Below are 20636 nucleotides of genomic sequence, written 5' to 3'. Positions count from 1 at the left end.
CTTTCATTTGGAGAAAGTCTACAGCATTCCTGTCGGGCTCCGGATAATAGCTTAGAAGCGCTATTCATCGAGTTTCTTAACTATGTCAATAGTTCAGGACACCCTGTCATCTATTTTACAGGGTCCGACGGTGTTTTCAATTCCTACGATACAGGTTTGGAATGTTATTGAGGCAAACAGTTCAGCAAGTTTTACAACTGGGAACAGAAGAGGATGGCGTCTATAATTACAAAGGTTGTTTGAAAAGGGAGGATGAGGCAGGTTCAGCGTATAGAGTGTTGTATTCTGGTGTCAGTATGATGATAAAAGTTGGGAGCTGAAAGGTATCATCTAGTGACTTTTGTAGTGGTTCTCAACAGGTGGGAGGGTGTGATTTTTCTCTTTCCGCCCTGGGACATTTGGCAATGCCCTGAGACATATTTGGTTATCACACTGGAGGAGGCATACTGGCATCTAGTGGGTGGAGGCCAGGGATGCTGGGAGACATTCCCCCATGCACTAGGAAGCCCCTACAACAGAGAATTGTCCAGTCCAAAATGTCAAGTGCTAAGGATGAGACATCCTGTATTTAACACTATTTTATTACACTATTACAAGTAATACCTTAGTACTACTTGTAGTACTTTTCAGTATCGGATATTTTTTTTGTTGATTTATTTTTCCTGGTGTGTTTATCTTGACCGCGTCGGCCACCTCCATTTCTTCATTCCACTGATCAATGCTCAGTAAGATTTTCTTTACCAGGGAAATTATTTATTTCCGTTTCATTCGGGGTTTTTTTTTTTTTTTCCCCTGAGGTTTTATCCGGGTCTTTTCTTTGTAGAATATTCCTGTTTGTTCATTCTGCTTGACTCTCTGTGTCGTGGACTCTGTGTACATTAGATAAAAGAGTGCTTCCTGTGGGAGATGAACCTTATCATTCAACCCTGCCCTAGCCCTTGGCTGTCTTTCAAAGCTTTGTGATTGTCCAAGCAGCCTATTTTATTTTTAGAGGCCGCCAGAAGTTGAGGGAAGACCCCTCAGTGTCCCCAAGGGGGTGGGTGGGAGGAGAATCTCAGTGGGCTCCTGGATGCAAGTTGATTGAAAGCCAGGCCCTCATACAATAGTTTAAAAGTGTGCAAATGTATACGACTGTGAGACCGCCAGCTTAAGCCCTGCTGTCTACCAAAGCCAGGTGATAGAAGTATCCCCTGGTGGCCGCCGCAAAAACGGGGGCCTCAGACATAAAACCAGGGCCTCTGAAGTAAAACCGAGGCTCCGGTGTAAGAATGGGCATCTGACCTAAAAAGAGGGCATCCGACATAAAACCCAGGCACCTGTAAACCGGGCACCTGCTTTAAACCCCGGCACCCGACGTAAACTCAGCCATGTGACGTAAACCCAGGCACTTGACGTAAAATCAGCCACCTGACGTAAACCTAGGCACTTGACGTAAACTCAGCCACCTGACGTAAACCCAGGCACTTGACGTAAAATCAGCCACTTGATGGAAGACCCGCGCCTGCGGCCTATGAAATCTCCCGTCCAGGAGACCTGGGCGCCGGTCGGTCTCTCCCCGCCAGGACAACTTCAGCTGGCTTCCACACTCCAGTCAAACCTGATGTCTGCCCTCTCGGGTCCTCCCTCCGAGAAGCCAACGCTGTCGCACACAGGGTTTGGGCTTCCCCCTCGTCATCCCCGCATGGGACCCGGGTGAGTCTAAGCGCGGCCTGTGAGAACTGCCTCTCAGGTGTGTGGTCTGTGTGTTCAAAGCTGGGATTGTCTGATGCGGGGTTCAGACTCTTCAGTCTTCAGGGAGAGGCTCGGGTTTTGGGGTCGTCGGGGCTTAAGGGCCGGGGGGAGGGTCTGCGGGCCGACTGTGTCCCGGCCGCTCCTGGCGCGCTCCGCGTCTGTGTGGCCCTTCTCTCCTTGGCCTGAGGCACAGGAGGCCTCCAGCTCTCAGGGCTTTTTGTTTCCAGAGGAAGTTGTTCCGTAGGTAGCTGTAGATTTGGTCGGTTCCCAGAAGGAGCCGAGCTTAGGATCCTCTTCCGTCACCGTCTTGAACTGGAACGCCTCGGTAAGATGTTCTCGAACGTTCTGTGTTCCACAGCCACTGTTGCTTTTCACAAGAGGGGAGACTGAGGCCAAAGGTTATAGACCCACGTGGTGGTAGTTCATATCAAGATACTGGTGTCTTGATTTAGAAGTGCGCGGCCCATCCTGCTGTTGTCCGAATGCAAGGCCGTTGCGTCCACTGGTTTATTGTTAAATCTAGAAGTCAAGAGAAACCGTCATCTTCTCTTATGTATTCCTAATGTTTCAAGAGCCTCTCAAATTTTTTAGCAATATTTTCCTGATAGCATTCACTTAGATGCTTGGTACAAAAGAACTGTACCCCGTTCTCCAGTTTATTTTTCTGGAACATGTCATGTCCTCTTAGTGGCGACAGAAAAAAGCAAAAACAAAAACCAAAATTTCAGAAAAACGAAGACTTCATAACAATTGTGGAGTATGTAAATATTTGTTCTCATACACTCCAGATAAATTGCTCCAAGAAACTTGTAGAAATGGCTTATAAATATTATGTTTTTGTTTTTTGTCACTTTAATTAAAAGGTATCATTATTTATTTATTATGCTAGTAAGCTTCAGCTTGACTTTGACTTTTGGTGATCCATACTTGAGGGGGAATTCCTGGAATCTTGCTGATGTCCATCTTGATGACAACTTTTAGAAAACATTTTTGTTTCTTCACCTATGATGTGTGTAATCAGAAGGAGTTCATAGTCTGCCGTGGGCTATCTTTTTTGAATTAAGCTGGTAAGGTATAGCTTAGCACCTTTACTGTGGAATCAGCCGGTAAGCTACGACTTTACCACTTTCTAAAAACAGAGCAGTGATCCATCCACCATTTTGGATGAAACCTTTCTGTTTTAATTTACACCTGTATTAAAATTTTTTTAAAGTTTTATTCATTTATTTAGGGGGAGAGAGAGAATGAGAATGAGCAGGGAAGGGGAAGGGGGGGGGGAGAGAGAGAGAGAGAGAGAGAGAGAGAGAGAGAGAGAGAGAGAGAGAGAGAGAGAGAGATATCCCAAGCAGGCTCCATGCTGTGAGTGTGGAGCCTGGTGCGGGTCTTGAACTCAGGAACTGTGAGATCATGACCTGAGCTGAAAGCGAGTCAGAAATCTTACCCGACTGAGCCACCCAGGTGCACCGACACATGTATTTTATATTACGTTTGCTTAGTGTTATGTGACTTCCAAAGCATTTCCATTCTTAATCTTTATAGGGCCCTTTTTAGGTATGCAGGAAATACATTTCTAATTCAGTATACTTTTTAATACATCATACAGATTTATCTCTGAATAACCCCAACCAGACTGTAAGCTTTTGTAAGGCTGGAAGCACATTTTATACCTCTTTGCATCACATCAGTGCCCTTAATAGGAAAAAGTAAATGTGTTTTTGTTGATTTAGCTATTGTAAAAATTTAATACCAGGGAACTCAAAATACGTAGACCACATGCAAGATTTGGCAGACTCTTTTAGGATTAAGCAAATTCTAAATTTTTAGGACCCCAATCAGTCAATTCCCCATGTATGTTGGAAATGTGAAAACCAGAGAGTTAGTATGAAATCTAAGTTTCTTCATGCCTGTTTAAAATTCAGCTTGATTTCATTTCTTGAAACCTGGTCTGTTCCCTACAATGTTGAAGGTAAAAATCACGAGAAATCACCGTATTACAAATGTAAAGAAATAGCAAGCATAGGACCAATGTTGTTAGTGTTTTATTGTCATCTAGCACTTTTTTAGCCACTTAAAATATTTCACCACATTTGAGAGTCAGCACAATGTTAAGTGCCCTGGGAATAAAATGATGTGGTTCTGAGTCCTGATTGTGATTTCAAGCATTTGTTTAAATCTCTGCAATTCATGATAATTATACATATTTCTCATGATGCTTGGAAAAATTAAATGAGATTATACGATTGTACTTTGTAAACTGAAAGGCACTATAAAATGTTAACTACGATTTGGAGGTTTGAGGAATGATCAACAATGTTTTGCATAATAAATTATTCCAAGACTTAGTGGTGTGAAAAAGCAATCATTTTATTTGCTCATATTTGCATAGCTCAGCAATTGGGAAATGATTTGACTAGGCAGCTCTTGATTGGGTCTGTAGTGCAATTGTGATCACATGTTGGCTATCACTATAGTTGTCTAGACTTGACTGGCAGGATGTCCAAGAGGGTTCACTCACATGACTGGGAGCTGAAGCTGGTGGTAAGCTGGGGACCATAGCTGGGGCTATGAGTACGAGTTTCTTTCTTTACTCCTCTGCTCCAGCTTGGTGATCGTAGGGTAGCCATTTATTAAATGAATTCCCTAGACTGAGTGTCCCAAGAGAACGAGATGGAAGCTGCCTAGCTGTGGAGGCCCTGCGGTATCACTTCTGCATCCCATTGGTCCTCATATTTAAGGAGGGAGGATAAACTCCCATCTGTCAATGGGAGGAGTACCAGTGATATCACAGACACATTTTAAAACCACCTCTTGCCATTAGAAAACTCAGAGGAGAGAGAGAGAAATTAAATGGGCATGTTGTAGAAAATGAGACCATATATTTACAAAAATGTTAAAAAAAATATTAATATTTTCCTGTTCCTAATTCTGTACCAACTTTTTTTTTTTTTTTGATGGTTTGGTGAAAATGGTGGTGGGGTTTCCTAGGTTTTACAGACATGCATCTTGTTCTCCAAGAAAATTCTCTGTGTGCTGTTATTTGAGGGGATGACCTATCCGTGGATATCTTCTTTGTCACTTAACGGGATGTACAGTTGGTTTTTGTAGAGTTTCATTTGATTCACTTACTTGAACTTTGTTGCCATAGCTATTCTCAGGAATTGTGTAATCAATAGGCAAATATTCCTAACCTTTCGACAGTTTAATAACCTATGACTTGGTGCTATTATTAGCGTATATCTTTTTCAGAGGCCAATTATCCCAGCAGGTGATTAGGTTTTATCTCAGGCATCCCAGGTGGGGATTTTCCCAGCCTGTTTTGTAGCAATCCCCCAGGTACCTCACAATCACATCTCCTCTGTCTGGTGCTCCTATAAACTGACTGCCAGGTGCAGTTTACTCTTCCAAAGAAGGATTAGCTTATTTGCATCCATATGTGCTTTGTCATGTAGAAGGATTGGCAGGGAAAGTTGCTGGTGGTGCAGTTCCTGCCCCCAGGTGAAGCCAAACCTCTCACTGTGAAGTCCAGTGGGCATATTTTGAGGAGGCTGCCTGCCAAAGAGAAGCCTCTGCTGTTGTATTGTTCCCAGCAAAAAGCAAATCTTTTCTGTTAGAGCCTCAGAATTTCTAGAGTTGAGTTAAGACCGTTGAAGGAAGTGCTGGTTCTTGGAAGAAATACGTCAATATGTGTGTTTCATAGAAGACTAGGACAATAGAGCTAGATATATTCTAGTGACATTTGGGGAAAAATGTTTTTGCGATTATTGTTATTGTCATTGTATTAATTTCATCTCCTTCAGTCAATCCTTTTGTTAGAGCTTTTCTGACTCTTGAGAACCCCTTTCACTGGACCCATGTGGCAGTAGGTTCTCATGACATCTTAGAACCACACATCTACCACCATGAGCTAGCTGGGAAAAATTCCACAATATCTGGCCGGAGGGGAGAGATTTGAGAAAGCAGATGCTGTCTCAAAACAGTGTATAGTTACCTTACATTGATTACCAAAACTGTTCCTATTGACCACTCTCTAACATTACTTATTGACTATGGTGAAAAAATCAGTTACTGTGGCAGAAGGAGTTCAGATATAAGATGGTATCTAGTTTGATTTCTTCAAATTCTTCTAATTCCTGAATGTGGAACCAAGGGCAAGTCCTGCAGCATCTCGAAGCTTTGGTGTTTTTAACTATGAATTGGAGATGTATTAATGATTTATGGAGTCATTGTTAACATTCAGTAAAGTGCAGTGCCCAATGGTCAAATGAGTGCTGGTGAATCAACTGATCATATGATAAATAATGCCAGATTGTGGCAGAGGGTGAAGGGTAGTTGAAATGACTCAGTAGAAATATTTTCTTCTGACTCAGTAGGAACATTAATTTTGAATTAAACCCTTTGTTTGGACTAAATAAAATTTCTCTTTTTAAACATCAAAATAATCAATCTGAGAATAATTTGTATTCCTTATTGGATTAGTCAGGAGTTGGTCAGGAGAAAGGAAATTAGGTATTTCAAACTAGAAGGGAATGAATACAGGCGGTTAGAGGCTTTCAAAGTCATTGGAAGGGCTAAGGGAGAGACTGTACTAAGGTCAGGAATTTCAAGATAACTGCTAATGAATCCATTTGCCCACGTCCCTGAACTTGGTGATACGTAGGAGGACATTTTGAAAGGGTTGGCAAATTGTCACATCTGCCATTTGCTGAAACCCTCACTTTGTCCACCATTGGCTTCATGGGAATTGTTGGCTGTTTATTTTTCACTTTTCAAATCTTTGTGGAGTGTCCCTCATGTTGGTTCAAAGGACTGTAAGGTTGATAAATATTCTTTGATATTGTATTCATATTGTATATGAGGATTGATATTTGAAAATAACTTTGTAAACTTTAACATGCTGTATTATGGGTTTTTCCCTAAAAGACAGCCTTTGTTCTGAGACTTAGTCTTTAGAAGAATTTAACTGGGAAATAGTAAACTGATTGAATTTGTATCCACCTTTATTTTTTTTATTTTGAATTACATACCTTCCAAATTACTGCTTTGTGGCCGACGGTGATCTGCCGTCCAAAGCTTTGCTCTGCATGGGGTTGATGAGGAAACACAACATGTGCACAAGGCCAAGCTGCTGGTCTCTTCTGAAGGGTGGATTCTCTGGATCTATAGCTCCTGGGCTCTACTTGAACAGAAAAATTGCTAGGTAATCAGCTTTGAGCCAATAACTCAAATCCAGTAGGCATGTGAACTGCTTTGCAATCTATGTTGATCGTTTGAGTAATTGACAATATGGTATCTATAATAGAGTGAGAACAATCCATAAAAAAAATTCTACCATTTCAGGTCATTTTTCCTTTCAGGGAGTGCTCTCTGTAAATACGGAGTTAGGAAGGCAAGGCATGGAATGCAAAGGCTTTACAGCCTTTGATGAAAGGCTTTACAGCTTTGATGAAAAAGGCTTTCTGATGTAACTTGTGCTAAGCTTTGGGGGTTACAAAGATGAATGCTTTGAGGATTGGTGCCCTTTATGAAAAATTCTGTATGCATGTTTAGACAAAGCTCCCTCCCCTTTTTTTTAAAGTTTATTTTATTTTTGAGAGAGGGCGAGTGAGCATGTGTGCATGAGCTTGGAGGGATAGGAGAGGGAGAAGGAAAGAGAATCTCAAACAGGCTCTGAGCTATCAGCACGGAGCCCGATGTGGGGCTCAATCTTAGGAACCATGAGATCATGACCTGAGCTGAAATCAAGAGTTGGCTGCTTAACCGTCTGAGCTATTCAGGTGCCCCAGAGCTCCTTCCTTTTTAGGCAGCCTAGCATGTTTATTGGTGCATTCCAGTTGTGTACTTCTTTTGGGCCTTCTTCCTTAAATATAATGACCAGATAGAGACCCCATTGTGCCTACCTGATCTTCTGAGGATCCTGTTTCTGTCTCCATTTTCTAATTACCTTTCTGTGACTGCTTGTCCATAACATACCAGTTATATCCTTGATTGCCAAAACACTAAAGGAAACAGGCCTTTGTCCTAGAGAAGCTACAGTCCCATATAATTGGGCTAGAAGTAGTGATTTTAAATGAATTTTGAACTAGAAAGATGTAGAACCCTTTTGGGTATTACTTTGTTTTAAGACCTCTTACCCATCTTTAAAGCTCTATTAATCAGTCCTTCTTTTCTGTCCTAGCCCTGACTGCTGACCCTGAGCTGGCGGTAGAAGTTAAGTCCTTCTATGAAAGTGATTTGTTGTTACTTCTGTGTGGGTAAAGACCCAAAATCATGGATAAAGACAAATAGAAATCTGATGGCTCTCACAAAGTAGAAATTAAAATTATTAAAATTATTAGTGCTAGATAATGTTTTATATGTATCCTATAATGAGTAGAGGCAGCTGGAGCTCTGGAAAGGGTAGATTTTTTTTCTTTGTGTGTGTGTGTTTGTATATAGTTATATATATATTGCCCATAGACTTTCACATTGTTAAAGAAACGTTTGAGACAATACTATAGTTCTTACATACTGTACTTTCCTTTGAGAGTTTATTGGGCAGTTACCATATTTTTAAATGTAATCTGTATTTCTAATGTGACAGATTGAGATTTTGGGCTCATGAGAGCTCCCTAAGATGACATTTAGTAAGGGTGTCCACTTGCCTTCAATGTCTATGAAAGAAATGAACTGAAACATCAGGTAGTGGAGCAATTGTGATACCCATAATGTGTTTGAGTACTTGCTGGTCAGAGTGGTGTTGAGGAAGAAATAAAGGGAAAAGAAACAAGCAGCTTTACTCTGTCCCTACTCTTCCTTGCAAAGCATTGTATTCTCATCTCCATCCAGTTGTCCTGCACTTGTGCACATGCTTGTTATCCTGCTAGATTATAATAACCTTTAAAAGAGACTTAGTTCATTCCCCCATCCCCCCACCTCAAAGCACCTAGTGGTGCTCCTTGAACACCTTTCAATAACTCAGGAGCAGGAGGTAGACTTAATTATTCACAGTACTTAAGCTAAATGATGTGTATGCTTTGTAAACCACCATGGTTAGTGGAAAAATTCAGGTAATTAGGTTATCATGGTACTCTCAGTGGGTTGAATGGTGGCCTGCAAAAAGATAAGTCCAAATGCTAATAACCAGAATGGTTGTGGATGTGACCTTCCTTATTGGGAAAAAGTCTTTGGAGCTCTAAGTAAGGTAAGTATCATAAGATAAAGACATCAGCCTGGATTACCCAGGTGCACCCTAAATGCAGTAAGTTTCTTTTAAGAGAAACCTAGGGAGATTCAGAGAGAAAAGAGAGGGATGCAGCATGACCATGGAGACAGGGATATCTCCAGCCAAGGAACAACATTGTGGGCAGCCATAAGAAGCTAGGAGAGAGAGACAGAATAGATTATCAGTCTAGAGCCTCTGAGGCATTGAGGTCCTGCTGGCATCTTGATTTTAGACTGTTGGGCTCCAAGACTGTAAGAGAACAGCTTTGTGTTAAATGACCCAAGTTTGGAGTAATTTTTTGCCACTGCCCTAGGAAGCTAACACACCTTAGTTGTGGACAAGTCCCCCCAGAGACTACCCTCCCTGTATTACGAACACCTGAGAGGCTAAGTGGGTCTGTGGGCTTCCTGATGTTCCTTTCTTAAATGCTTTACAACCCCATGCTGGAAGGCTTCTCCTCAGCAGAGATTCTGGGGACAGGGGAAACCTGTCCTCACCGAAATTGAGGCTATAGCTGCTGCACTGTCCAGAGAAGAGCTGAGCCCCAGAGTTGAGGGTTGGGGAGGGTAGGTGCTGCTATGACAACTTCTTGCTTTTTGAATCCTCTGCTAGAACCCTACATTTATTGTTGTTTGGAATTTAATCCCTGTAGGGAGACAAGGTACTTCTAGACAACAGAGACTGTTTGAAGATAACAGCTGAACACACTGATGACAGTGCAGTAGGGAAGGAAATCATAGGGAAGGGAGTATTTGTATGTAGACAGATACTTGTTGGAGGAAGTAAGTCCTTAGCTGGACTGTGATAAAAAAGAGGTTTGAATAAGTGGCAAGTGGAAAGGAATACATTTTAGGTGGCAGCACAGAAGAACAAATGAACGAAAGGGATGGAAACTAGTGTTTGCTTGAAGGGGAGATCAGGAGAACTATATTGAATGCTAACTGAACTAGAGTGTTCAGCTGCCATCAGAGGAATTTGGGTTTATTAATCTTGGGGTGCACTGAGGTTTGGTGAGCAAGGTAGTAGGGCTATAAGCCTCTTTTAAGTGTTATCACCAGTGAGGTGGGTGACATTGTGGGTCCACTACCACATCTAAGTTTCCTCATTCAGCAAATATTCCCTGATGCCTCTAGGCAAGGGGAAGTGCCCTCCTTCTTTCCATGTGTATCCCATGCATAACTCCATCACTGCTGTGGAGTATCGCTCTATGTGGTTTGGATTCTTCCTGACTTTGAAAGGCCCCCAAGGGAAGTGTATTCAAGCACCTAGCATTGGGCCTGGCCATAAAACTGTTGTATAGCCATGAGCTGTACAAAAGAGTTTTAAGATACTTTTTGTGCTTGGTCAAAGCATGACCGTGGTGCCTAACTAAGGAAAACATTCTTTTCCCTTTTCAGTCTCTGCATATGGCCCTCCTAAGTGGAAAGCATGTCTTCATTGAATCAACCTCAGGTTCAGAGGAAATGTGTGGCAAAACTACTTTGTTCTAAGTGTGTAATGTGCTAGGGTGAGGGAAGAAAGGAGCTGGGACCGAAGGTTTACAGGAGGGGTTGGTGGGAAATGTGCCAATTACTCTGCTCTCTGAGACAAATGGATGGGAGACACAAAGAGATGTGTAGGAGTGGGGTTGGAGAGGACAGAAGAGCATAACCTAACAGCCTGTGTGCTGTCTTTGCTGTGTGAGCTGCTGGATGACTGGAGAAGGCATTTATTGTGACGGATGCACAAAACATCGTTCTTGCCTTGAAGGCAGTGGATGAGAGACAGGAGACAGATCTGTGCGTAAAGTTGTACTTCCTGGCTTTTGTGTATCTGAGCAGTTTGCAGATAACAGCTGCACTGCTTGGGTGGTAACTTTCCCCTCCTACCATGGCTGCCTCTTCATACTGATTAGTAACATAGATGCATTGCCTAAAACAGGTTCCTAAATACCTGAATGTATTCAGTCCTTGTGAAAAAATGGAGAATAGTTGAAAACTGATAAAAATTTGATGTCCCCGATTCTACATTTCAACTCTGCCACTGTCCATTCTGAGTGTTGATATGTGAGCCTCTTTACCTTCTTAGTTTGGGAACTGTCAGGCATATAAATGGTGGTTTTCGATCTGGGCTTAACCCATTTCCATACAGAGTGATTTGTTGGAACATAAGGTAATTTGTGTCTTCTGAAAAATTATTTCCTAATAATAGTCCTCTACCCTCTTCTCATGGGAGGCATTCCAGGATCAATTCTCAATATGATGAAATGACCATATACTTTGCTACCCATCACCATTGTCTTATCCTGGAACTTGTCTTAGAAGACATTTAGTTTAGTGTGTTTGCCTTTTAAAGGATAAGTGGATTTTCTTTATATACCTCACTGGATGATACGTGCAACATGGTTCAACAAAGTAAAATATTAATACAGTTAGAAACTAATATTTTGAATTTCATAAAATGGTTTCATTCAAAGGGAAAGCCAGTTAAGAGAGTTAAGACTTGGGAGTTGAGGAAGTGATGTCATAATATATTAAACTCTCCTGAAGTATAGGCATAGATAGTGCAACATGTATGTCTCTCAGTGTTTGCTATTTACATGAAGTATGTAGTAAAATTATCTACTAAAATGTATTTTCACTTTGTGTTGGAAAATCAAATATTTTATCCCCTAATATCATCAGTAAACCTTCTTACAAGGTTTTTAAAGAAAGAAAGAAAAGTAAATCTTGATATATCCCCCAGAATATCCCAAATGAAAAATACTAACAGTATGTAGCATGGTTGAGGATAGAGAACAACTGGGATCCTTTTTTTTTTTTTTAAGTTGACTTATTAATTTCTACACCCAACGTGGGGCTCACACTGACAACCCTGAGGCCAAGAGTCACATGCTTTTTCAACTGAGCTAGCCAAGTGCCTCACAACTGGTTCTTATGCACTGTGGATGGTAGTGTAAATTGGTACAGCCACTTGGAAAGACTGTTTCGTACTATCAGCCAAGCTAGGTATATGTGCACCCCTTAACCTAGTAATTTCATTGTTAGGTATAGAAACACCTGAAAGGCCTATGCATATTCACCAAAAGACACCTACTAGAGTGCTTGTAGCAGGACTATTTGTAATATTCTCAAGCAGGAAACCACTCAAATATCAATCAAGAGTTGAATAAACAAGTATCTGTAAGGTATCCTACAATAACAAGAATGAATGAAGTATTGCTATAGGTGACAATAGGAATAAATCTAACAAAATAGTGAAAGAAGCCAGGTGATAATATACCTTAAATAAAAAAAAAAAAAAGGGCAGATTAATACGTGATTGAAGAATTCAGCAAAGTGTTTAACTTCGGGGGGCAACTCAGAGGGGCACACAGGGCCTAGGAGAGGGGGCTTTCTGAAATGCTGGGTCGTGTTCTTGATCTGAGTGATGGTTCCATGGAGTTCCCTTGTGAAAATCCATCAACAACTCACCCTTTGGTTTTTTTAATTTTTGTATTTTTTTCTTGTTTCATTTTTATTTTTTTGTCAGTCCACCAATATACTTTTATTGACATTTATGTCTATATTATACTTCATAGGACATTTATAAAAATGAACATGAACCTAATGCTATGCCTGTTTTGGGGTTATCACTCTCAAAATAATTCAACAAAATAGTTCTGGTAATTGGATGAAAAAACATTTGAAAGAAATTAGAGGGCAAAATTTTTTTTAATTAAATGGCCACTTAATTATTTAATGTTTATTTATTTTTGAGAGAGAGAGAGACACTGAGAGACTGAGAGTAGGGAAGGAGCAGAGAGAGGGAAACACAGAATCCGAAGCAAGCTCCAGGCTCTGAGCTGTCAGCACAGAGCCTGATGTGGGGCTCAAACTCAAGAACAGTGAGATCATGACCTGAGCCAAAGTAAGAGGCCCAACTGACTGAGCCACCCAGGTGCCCCAGTAAATTACCATTTAATCAGAGTTTAAGAATATTAAGAATTAAGAACAGTCTTAGATTAGGAAAGAGATCTTTTTGTGCTAAAAGCCTATAAAGTGTTAATGACTGAAAAAAACCCCAAAGTGTTTAAGAATAAGTTAAAACAACATGGTTTGACAGATTTGAGAGAGATGAGAACACATTTTCATTAAAAACAACTGGTAATTTTAAGACAGTAGATATGCATACCTAGTTTGTAATGGCAAGTTGATTTATAGTATGTATAATACTTATCGGTGGAATAAATATTTGCTATGCAAAATAAAGCACATCATATGGAAGTGAATGAGGTATCTACTTTGTTTTAAAGTAATCCTAAGAAATTTGAGGAAAAGATAATTAGCAGTTAGACTTGAAGATGTGGGAACAATATGACAAAGCCAAAATAAGGAAGCAATAAAATAAACAACAATAGAACATTTTCGTAAAATAATTACCTGCATGTATTGCTTTCTGGGGAGACAGAGAACAAAACAAAATCAAACACCTTCACTTGAATATATATTCAGGTCTTAAACCTTGAAAATTGGGGTGAAAGGTCCTAAACACTTATAAAAGGTGGCTTAAGGAATGTTACCAAAGACCAAGCATTTGGTGAAACAATTATGTGGAAATTAAAAAAACAAAAAACAAAAAACCAGACACCTTGAGAATTCTCTTTAGACTTTTCAGAAATACACATTGGTAAGTGAAGTATCTCTGCAATAACAGAGAAGATATTTAAAGGGCCATAACTGTTAGAATGTAAATGTGGTATCAAAAATAATGTAGATTTCCTGGGTGTAGGATTACCTAAAGTACCCCAAGGTCCCCCCTGTCTACCTGTGATAAGGCATTTACATAAAAAAATCAAGGCTTTTGCTTAGTATCTTCAAAAAATGAAATGACCAAATTATTCTTGGACATTTGACACATCGAATCGGAATATTCCTACTAACTAAGGTGGGTATGAATGGATGTTAAAGTGTACAGGTGCAGGATAGTCCTGGCCCTCATGTTCAGAATCTGCACCTATAACATAGTTTAGGAGAACACTACTTTTACCCTATTTTATTTATGTTACTTAATTATTTGAAGAAGGAAGAGGAGGAGGAAGAAGGGGAGGAGAAGTAAGAGGAGGTAGAGGAGAATGAGAAGGGGAAGGTGAAAGGAGAGGAAAGGAAATGAGAAAAAGCAAATAGAATAAACTTAAGGTTTTAGTTTCCATATCTGGCTGCAGAAAATTCCTGGGCTTGACATCTAACCTGCTGAATTAATAAAAATCTCTTTGGTGATTCTGATGATCAGCAGAGCTGGGGATAACTGGGTTAGAGAATACTGAGATTGTCAGTGTTCTGACCCTCCTGGGTTCTACTCTGTAAGGTTTTATGAAGTGTTAATGAGATTGCATACTAGTATCCTCACCATTACTTTCAGTGCCTCACTCCACGAGAATGAAGTATGTGGAAATCTCTGACCCTATGGTCAGGCCATTTGGGGGAGTATTTTGGAACAGAGAGGGCTTCCTGGGCTCTTTAAATTATAACAAATTTAGGGCAAGAAATGGGTCTTTTCTAACTCTACCTCTGGTGCCTAATGTAGAATGATAGTAAATGTACTGAATTTGATGCATTATGCAGATTTTGTGGGTGCTGCCCAAGACTGAATTCTAGCAGAGACGCTGATTTGTTAGAAGTTATCATTGCTGATAAGAACAAGAAGCCCATGATGCAGGAATTAGATTTAGAATAAATCTATCTACACTATAAGAGCATTGGTTGAATTTGAACGCAGGGAATCACTATTTCTTTTATGCCCTCACTGGAACATATAAAACCCAGCCCTGTTTTGGGTGGGGTAGTGGTTTCACAAGGGATGAAAAGTAGAAATGTCAGATGTAGGAAAACAGGAAAATGCAATTACTTTAATAGCATTTCTGGTATTGGTTCTGGATGGGTAGCAAGCAGTGGTTAATAACCCAAAATACAGGAGAAGTTTAAACATAACTTTCATTTGAATCAAGTGGGAGATTTCTATATGCTCAGATAATGTAGTTTAAAACAAAACCTTTTTCTTTTCAACTTTCTCAAAATAAAGAAACATTAAAAAAATAGAGTGTGTGTGCACGGACATGTGCTCACAAGCAGGGGAGGGGGAGAGAGAGAATCCCAAGCAGGCAGCATGCTGTCCATGCAGAGCCCCATCCCATGAACGGTGAGATCATGACCTGAGCAGAAACCAAGAGTGGATGTTTGACTGATTGAGCCACCTAGGCATTTCTGTTCAGCTTTAATTAAAATAAAATTAATTCATCCAAGAGAAGATTCTCAAGTAATCACAAAGTAAATTTCATGAGGAAACATGGTCATCTTGAAATAACTCGTATTTATCTTTTCCAAAAAGTTACATTTTATAGCCCAGATCTACCATGAATTCTGATAGGATTCAAGTGTTTCAATATGATTAAGTGAAAGAATTTTTAATGCTGTGACTAGTTTTTAATTGGGACCTTATTAAATGTAAGGTAATATAATTCCCTGTAATATAAACAGGGAATAATTTCAGCTTAAAAGTGTTTTAATTTCCATAAATGTGTAACAGAAGGATTCCTAGAAAATTTTGCATTTAACAAAAGTAATTTTGGGACCCCATACCTTTGTGCAAAATATGATATGTACTAGCCTTGTACAGTACTGTTTGTAACTTGCAGCATATGGCAAGATAACTGATTTAGAGTCCGATAGCATTACATTTTAGATAAGGCAGCCAACTGTATAAACACATTGTTTCTGTAAATTTCACACTGCCTTGTTATTCTGGCACCTGCTGTTCAAGGAGAGGAAAGTGAAGGAAATAAAACTCAGCACAAAATAGAGTGGGCGCTTGAAGTGGCCACTGCTGTGAGGTACAAAGAGGAGACACAAAATGGAAAGGCAAGGTATGCTTCTTACTGGTAGGCGAAGAGCTAATATTCAGTAGAATATTATTTTGTTTAATTGAGAAAAAAATGAATAAGGTGAAGTGAAATTTGAGAGGAAAAACAAGATTTTAATTTAATTTAATTTAATTTTACTATTTTTTTTTTACAAGATTTTAATTTTAGATCACAGACTCTTAGAGCTGGAATGGATTTTATGGAATCCCAATCTAGTCATTTTACAATTAAAGAGAGGCTCAGAGAGGTTGGTACATGAAATACACATGATCCACATGATTTTAGGATTCTGTCTAAAGTATCATTTCTTAATTTATTTTTGTAATTTTTCATTCTTGGAATAATGAAAGAATTGCATTCACAGATGTTTGAGTGTTTTTGGAAGAGTGACTGGCCGGAGATCAGAGCTCTCCTTTCAGGAACACGAGGGCTCTTTTTGGGTGCTGAGCCTCCAAGCCTTAGCCCTTTGGGGAGAGGCCTCTGTCCTGTGGCCAAACCCCGGTAGCAGAGGATGAGGGGAATTACTGGGCTTCTCAGACTTCACTATCTGATTCCTTACTCACCTTACAGACATAGAATCTAAGGGCCATGCTGGGACGCTAGAGATTCTTGTAATATAGACTGGTAGGGGAAATTCTTCTAAAAATGTTAAGAGTCAGGGAGAGCAGATTTTGACTAAGTGTCCCGTATCCACCTATGGAACTGGAGTGCCTGGAGTATTCTCCTTTGTGACCAGGTCACTGAAAAGAACATAGACTTGGAATCAGAACATCCTGGGATTGAATTTTGACTCCGTAAAGGGACATTCCTTGTGACCATGTATAAATACCAAACTCTCTGGATCTCTGTTTATTGTGAGGGGAAAAAAGACAGATGGCATACAAAATACCTAGTAATGGCCTTCTCTGCCAAACACAGAAGAGTCCAACAGTAAATTTGTATGAGTTTCCTTCAAATTCCTGAAGATTTCTTTGACGGTGTGCAGAATCTGATAGCATTGATTTCTTGTTGTTGTTACCTAATTTGCAAACTTGGAGCTAAGAACATTCAAAATCATCTTGGATCACCATATATTGAGACGATGAGCAATTTCCTTAAAAACAAAGAACATTAATTATTAGTCACTATGTAAATAAGTTTTCAGTGTTGACTCCACTGATTTTCACATCCTTTTATCTAAACACCAATTCTGGCTTGAATGATTTTTTTTTTTTCCAATATATGAAATTTATTGTCAAATTGGTTTCCATACAACACCCAGTGCTCATCCCAAAAGGTGCCTTCCTCAATACCCATCACCCACCCTCCCCTCCCTCCCACCCCCCATCAGCCCTCAGTTTGTTCTCAGTTTTTAAGAGTCTCTTATGCTTTGGCTCTCTCCCATTCTAACCTCTTTTTTTTTTTTCCTTCCCCTCCCCCATGGGTTCCTGTTAAGTTTCTCAGGATCCACATGAGAGTGAAAACATATGGTATCTGTCTTTCTCTGTATGGCTTATTTCACTTACCATCACACTCTCCAGTTCCATCCACGTTGCTACAAAGGGCCATATTTCATTCTTTCTCATTGCCATGTAGTACTCCGTTGTGTATATAAACCACAATTTCTTTTTTTTTTCTTTTTTTTCTCTCTTTTTTTTAATATATGAAATTTATTGTCAAATTGGTTTCCATACAACACCCAGTGCTCATCCCAAAAGGTGCCCTCCTCAATACCCATCACCCACCCTCCCCTCCCTCCCACCCCCCATCAACCCTCAGTTTGTTCTCAGTTTTTAACAGTCTCTTATGTTTTGGCTCTCTCCCACTCTAACCTCCTTTTTTTTTTTTTTTTTTTTTCCCTTCCCTTCCCCCATGGGTTTCTGTTAAGTTTCTTAGGATCCACATAAGAGTGAAACCATATGGTATCTGTCTTTCTCTGTATGGCTTATTTCACTTAGCATCACACTCTCCAGTTCCATCCACGTTGCTATATTTCGTTCTTTCTCCTTGCCATGTAGTACTCCATTGTGTATATAAACCACAATTTCTTTATCCATTCATCAGTTGATGGACATTTAGGCTCTTTCCATAATTTGGCTATTGTTGAGAGTGCTGCTATAAACATTGGGGTCCAAGTGCCCCTATGCATCAGTACTCCTGTATCCCTTGGGTAAATTCCTAGCAGTGCTACTGCTGGGTCATAGGGTAGGTCTATTTTTAATTTTCTGAGGAACCTCCACACTGTTTTCCAGAGTGGCTGCATCAATTTGCATTCCCACCAACAGTGCAAGAGGGTTCCCATTTCTCCACATCCTCTCCAGCATCTGTGGTCTCCTGATTTGTTCATTTTGGCCACTCTGACTGGTATGAGGTGATATCTGAGTGTGGTTTTCATTTGTATTTCCCTGATAAGGAGAGACGTTGAGCATCTTTTCATGTGCCTGTTGGCCATCCGGATGTCTTCTTTAGAGAAGTGTCTATTCATGTTTTCTGCCCATTTCTTCACTGGGTTATTTGTTTTTTGGGTGTGGAGTTTGGTGAGCTCTTCATAGATTTTGGATACTAGCCCTTTGTCTGATATGTCATTTGCAAATATCTTTTCCCATTCCGTTGGTTGCCTTTTAGTTTTGTTGGTTGTTTCCTTTGCAGTGCAGAAGCTTTTTATCTTCATAAGGTCCCAGTAATTCATTTTTCTTTTAATTCCCTTGCCTTTGGGGATGTGTCGAGTAAGAAATTGCTATGGCTGAGGTCAGAGAGGTGTTTTCCTGCTTTCTCCTCTAAGGTTTTGATGGTTTTCTGTCTCACATTCAGGTCCTTTATCCATTTTGAGTTTATTTTTGTGAATGGTGTGAGAAAGTGGTCTAGTTTCAACCTTCTGCATGTTGCTGTCCAGTTATGCCAGCACCATTTGTTAAAGAGACTGTCTTTTTTCCACTGGATGTTCTTTCCTGCTTTGTCAAAGATGAGTTGGCCATACGTTTGTGGGTCTAGTTCTGGGGTTTCTATTCTATTCCATTGGTCTGTGTGTCTGTTTTTGTGCCATTGAATGATGTTTTTAAGATACATAAAGGGCTACAACAATTCACAATACTCAGAGGGGTGGGTAGTGAGTGCATGGGTAGAGCTGTAGTACAGCTGGCATAGAGATCAAGGTTCTGTGGAAGAATGGAGCTCACTAATTTCTTTTTCATTTTTATTGAGTTGCAAGTATTTTGTGTATAATGTTGATGAATTTGGACATCTGCATACAATCTGTGATAATCATCACCACAAACAAGGTAATAAGATTATCTGTCACCTCCAAAAGCATTCTTGTGTTCACATGCTTTATTATTACTATTTATGTTAACACTGAAACATGACAGCTCCCCTGTTGACACCTTTTTAAGAGTACAACAGTGTATGGTTAACTATAGGCTCTAAAGTTACAGTTCTACAAGATAACTAAGTTCTGGAAATCTGCCGTTACATGATTTTAAAAAAAATGGTGGTTATTCACTGCAGTGTGCTTTGATTAGGTAGGTTGATCCAAGTGTAATCTTCTAGGAGGGAAAGGAAATTTAGAGTCATGGCATCAAATTAAAACACACACACACACACACACACACACACGCACACACACACACACACACACATTGGCAAAACCTTATATGAAAACAAAAACCAACTACCAGAACAAAAAAGAATGTTGCATGGAATATAAATTACAGCTGAAAAGAAATACCATTTATAGTTTCAATTATATCATAAATATTTGAAAAGTAGTTGTTAATGTTTCTTAATATTTCCCCAGTTCCTTTTTGCCAAAGGATTAAAAAATGTACTTTTATACTGTCCTTCATTTATTCAGTTTCATTAAGCGGGCACCAACAATTCACCTTGGTGCAGAAACTATTCAGCTATCCAGTAAGTAAAACTAGAGGTTTAAATGTTGGAATAAAGCAGTCTGGTGGGGCAAAGGGGGACAATGAACAAGCATACAATATGCTTCCAGACACTGATAAGTACTATGAAGGCAGATAGAGAGGGCTGAGAGAGTAATAAGGGGTCATGGTCTGTTTGACATATGGTGACCAGGAAAGGCCTCCCGAGAAGGTGGCATTAGAGCAGAGACCTAGATTAAGTGAAGGCTGGAGACATGGAGTTCTGGGGGGAAGAGAATTAAAGGTACAAAGAACAGAAAAAAGGAAAAAGCACAGCATTTTTTGGTAGATAGGAAGGAACATATCACACATACCCAGTACCAGAAGGCTGGGTGATTCAAAGAATGGAGAAGGTGAGAGCAGAAAGGTAGACAGAGACAAACTGAGCATTGATTGGAGGGAGGCGGAGGAGAGGGGAAAATGAGTGATGGGCATTGAGGACGGCACTTGTTGGCATGAGCACTGATTGTTGTATGTAAGCGACAAATCATGGGAATCTGCCCCTGAAACCAAGAGTAACTGTATACACTGTATGTTAGCTAACTTGACAATAAATTCTATTTAAAAAACAAATAAAAAAATAAATCTCGGGGGGGGGGAAGTTAAAAATAGAACTACCCTATGATGCAGCAATTGCATTACTAGGCATTTACCCCAAGAATACTGATTTGAAGGGGTACCTGCACCCCAGTGTTTATAACAGCATTATCAATAATAGCCAAACTATGGGAAGAGCCCAAATATTCATCAATTGATGAATGACTAAAGAAGTGGTGTGTACACACACACACACACACCCCAGAATATTACTCACGCATCAAAAGGAATGAAATTTTTACATTTGCGACAACATGGTTGGAACTAGAGTGTGTTACGCTAAGCTAAATAATTTAGTCAGAGAAAGACAAATACCAAATGATTTCAC

General features: G+C 39.9%; 1 long non-coding RNA gene across 1 annotated transcript; it reads left to right on the top strand.

Moving 5' to 3' along the window:
• Positions 1-3430: 3430 nt before the first annotated feature.
• On the top strand, positions 3431-20273 carry LOC125153806 (uncharacterized). Its single transcript, XR_007147572.1, has 3 exons — positions 3431-3442; positions 18642-18644; positions 20137-20273. It is a non-coding gene; the product is annotated as an uncharacterized LOC125153806 (long non-coding RNA).
• Positions 20274-20636: the final 363 nt, after the last annotated feature.

The sequence above is a fragment of the Prionailurus viverrinus genome, chromosome E2 (assembly GCF_022837055.1).
Source record: "Prionailurus viverrinus isolate Anna chromosome E2, UM_Priviv_1.0, whole genome shotgun sequence".
In the NCBI taxonomy this organism is placed as follows: domain Eukaryota; kingdom Metazoa; phylum Chordata; class Mammalia; order Carnivora; family Felidae; genus Prionailurus; species Prionailurus viverrinus.
The sequence above is the reverse complement of the archived record's forward strand: the minus strand, read 5'-3'. Positions and strand labels throughout refer to the sequence as shown.